This window comes from Octodon degus, unplaced genomic scaffold (assembly GCF_000260255.1).
Source record: "Octodon degus isolate 3935 unplaced genomic scaffold, OctDeg1.0 scaffold00170, whole genome shotgun sequence".
Taxonomy (NCBI): Eukaryota; Metazoa; Chordata; class Mammalia; order Rodentia; family Octodontidae; genus Octodon; species Octodon degus.
This window is the reverse complement of record NW_004524746.1, coordinates 2537036-2541130: the sequence shown is the minus strand read 5'-3', so window position 1 is coordinate 2541130 and position 4095 is coordinate 2537036.

Here is a 4095-nt window from a genome sequence, read left to right as displayed (position 1 = left end):
AATTCTTCCTTGTAAGTTGATTTTCTCAAGTATTTTTCAATTTTGACAAAAAAAAAAAAAAATAGTACATCTCTGAAATACCTCCAATTACTGAAGATCTCTCACATTGTTTACCAAGCTATCCATACTTAATTCTCATTTGGTTCTCTGAAAAAAAATTTCTTTAGCCCAATTTTCAGGGGACTCACCTGAAGTAAAGTGGAAAATAAAATTCATTATTTTACAGTTTTAAAGAAGGGGGTGTCCCTACCAGTGTCACTAAGATCCATGCAGCACTGGAGGCAGAGAAGGGCTTGGTAAAGTGCTAATCACCACCAGGCCCTTGGCTCGTAGCTTACAAAGCAGGATGCTGACGCCTCTGCTTCTGTGTTCCAAACTCAGGTGTAAAAAAATGTCCATCAACTCATAACACAGAGCATGTTATGAATTGTGCCTAGCTATCCCCACAAAGCCTTGTGAAGTCATAGATGAGGGTTTCTCAGAGGAACTGGATATACTAGAGTGTGTGATAATGGAATTAGTTCATGGTATAATGCTAGGATTAAGGGCACTAGGATTAAGGGTGTGTGTCCTGCCCTGAGTAGCTTGGATAAGATAAAAGTGGTAAAGGGGCCAGGGAGATGGCTCAGTAGAAAAAGCACTTGCCTGGCAAGCTCAAGGGCCTGAGTTCAATCCCCGGTTCTGCAAAAAAAAAAGATAAAAGTGGTAAAGATTCTGTTAAAGTCCCTTGTTGTTTTTGCTATCTTCTACTTGCTATAAACTTTTAACCCTCTGCCATGTACCACCCTGCCCTGGAACCAGCTGAGTATGAGTTGAAATTTCTATGAACTGTAATCCAAGTAAATTTTGCCATATTTGGCTTTGATGACAGGCATTTTGTCTCAGTAATGAAAAAAGTAACAAGACAGAGTACATGAAAAGTTCACCAGTGCTCTACAGTCTCTATTTTTCCTAGCATTTGGCTGCACGCCTCGTTGATTTAGCTTACTTATTATTTCTTGGTTCTTCTCCCTTCATACTTGTCTCTTGCTATGGTGATAATCTCTCAAGTACTCCTGTTGGAAACAGGACTTGGATTGAGTGTTAGCACAAAGGCCTCAGACAATATCTCCACATAGATCCCTTCCAAAGAAATGTTCACTGTTTTAGTTGGCCTTCTAGATGTGAGACCAATTATTTCAAGAGATAGCCTATCATACTGCTCCACAGTCATGCTAAATCATCTGTAGGTATTTAAGAAAGAAGATGGTGACTACTCTCCACCCATGAAAACCACAATATATAGGTAACTTAAAAAGAATTGTAAAAGTAACTGAACATGATCTGCTTTATGTCGTTATCATAAACCAGAAATTCTGCACAATAGTAGTTGGCGCGGGATGGGGAGGGAAGACTATGCAGCTCACATCTTTGGGAAATGTTCTTTATGGATCAGGTATTAGTCATCTTTCTGATTCTGGGACAAAATCACACACACACACACACACACACACACACACACACACACACCACTTAAAGGAGGGAATTTATTTTGGCTCATGGTTTCAATTCATGGTTGGCTGGCTTCTGGGTACAAGTATCATGGTGAATGGCAAGGTAGAGGAAAACTGCTTACCGCATGGACCCAGAAAGTAGATAAAGCAGGAAAAGCTGGATGCAGGACATAGCCTTCCAGGTTACCCCCACCACTGGAGAGGTGCTCTCCCTCTTCCCGCCTGGCCCCGCCTCCTGACAGCACATTGAGCTGATCCGGGGATCAAACTACTGATAGTGTCCACATGAGTCAATCACCAGCCGACAGCCCCTATCTCTCAACACGTGAGACATTCGATGGTCTTTTTTTTTTTTTTTTAATCAAAACATAACAGGTGCTGAAACTGTCTACTGATCTCTGCAAAAGAAAGGTCTTTTTTTTTTTTTTTGATGATTCCTCAAAGCTCCTTTCTGGTATCCAGCTAAGGTGTGACCTTAAGTCTTCACTTGACTTACTTGACGCTAAGTACACCTTTGGTTTGGGGGCTTTTTTCTCCTCTCTCCAAGCACATTTTTTTTTTCTATCCTGTTATCCTTTGAAAACTAAGGTTCAAACTAGGTCAAGGTATAGGAAAGTTAGGGAAGTAGCTTTCCAGCACTTTTTTTTTTTTTTTTCAGAACCAGGGATTGAATTCAGGCCTTTGTGTTTGCCAGGCAAACACTTATTCTACTTAGTTTATCTCCCTGGCCCCTGGTACTTTGTTCTGAATGATTCTGGGACACAGTTTTCCATGGGCCAGTGATTTCATAAGTGCCTTTTGCATTAAGGTGTGTTATGCACATGTACCAATTCCACATGATGAATGTAACCATTTGTGTACTGAAAACATGTCCTGACAAAAAATAAAATTTCAAAAGTGCATTTGTGAGAAAGAATCCTCTCCATGTTTTGTCAACTTGTTCCTAGAGACCAATTCTTTATAATTCTTTCCCCTTCCCACCTAGTAAATTATACTTGACAAATAAAAATTATACACACTTAAATGTAAAATATGAGTTGTGATAAATGTACCATAAAATCAACATAGTTAAAATCACCTATAGTTATGATTTTTTGGGTGTATACATTGAATAAAAAAAGATAAAAGTACATCCTGGAGGATACAGGACAGGCTATCACGAGGAAAGCCATGACATCAAGCTCTTCTTGGCATCTGTGTCCTTTTAAACTGTACAAATCTCAAGGAAACCTGCAAGAACTTCTAGAGAGGGTCTTGAGAGGCAAGCTGAGAGGTCCTGAGAGGTAGTGCTGGGATCCCATGTCTCAAACTGATGTCAGGTCTAGGATCTCTTATTAGAAACCTGCTCAAGTTCTCACAAGAAGCCCACATGCAGGGCTTTGGGAGCTGTTCTGCACATGTGTTCTGGGATTTTGTATACTTGACAAGTCACCCCTATTTCCCAGGCCAGCTTTTGCCACACCCACACATTTCTTATCTGAAACGAGCCTACCCAATCTTGCAGTTCAACATTGAAAACAATATGTTAAATTAACTTTTGCCTTTATTTATTTATTTATTTATTTATTTATTATGTATTTGGTACAGGGTCTCACTATGCAGCTTGGACTCCTAGTGGTCCTCCTGTTTTCAGCCTTTCCAGTGCTGGGATGGTGGTGTACGCCACCACGCCCAGTCTCAGTAGCCAGATCACAGTACCCAGGAGTAGGGCTGGTGGAGCATCAAACCATATAGGGAATTTTCTCAAAATGGTGTAAATTTACTCAAAATGGTGGTGCTGGTGATCAAACTCTAGTCCCTGTGCTTGCCTAAGCAGGCACTTAGTATGCTGTGCTATCTCGCTGGCCTTTAACTTTCTCCTTGTATGAAGTCAGCTATCTTGGGTATTTTGTCGTAGTAACACAAAGCTAATACATCTAGTTATATATTAGATTTCTAAAACTCATTGATCCTGCATAATTGATCCTCTTTTCTGTCCTACTGTGTGTTCTTCCATCCCTTAGCCCCTGGCAACCACCAGGGGCTCTGCTTTCACAAGCTTGGGTTTTTAGATTTCATGTATAACAATATGCTTTATATATTGGAGGTTTGGCTGTTTTTTGCTTGGTTTTGGTTTGGTTCTTGGCTTTCTTTCTTCATTTTTCATAACATCCTCTAAGTTCACCATGTTTTAAAAGTACTTAACTCAGAATTTTTAAATAGTAACAATTCATATATCACTATCACTTGCATAACTTTTCTTAATTACAATTTAGATAATTATATACTTAGTAACTATCAGAATCATGACACCTTCTATCAGTAAAACATACATGAAATTTTAAGAAAACAAATTTTAAACAGAAGTATAAATAAATCTTTTCACCAAGGGAAAGAAAAGCACTTCTTTTTTTTTATGTATTTAGTACAGGGTTTACAGGGTCTCACTACACAGACCAGACTTGTAGTGATCCTCCTGTTTTCAGCCTCCCAAGTGCTGGGATGACAGGTGCGCACCACCACGCCCAGGCTCAGTCTCTGCCTCAGTGTACCTCAGGGGCGGGGCGCACACGGCATGCCTGGGATCAAACCTCGGTCCCTGAGTCTGCCTAAGCAGGTGCTT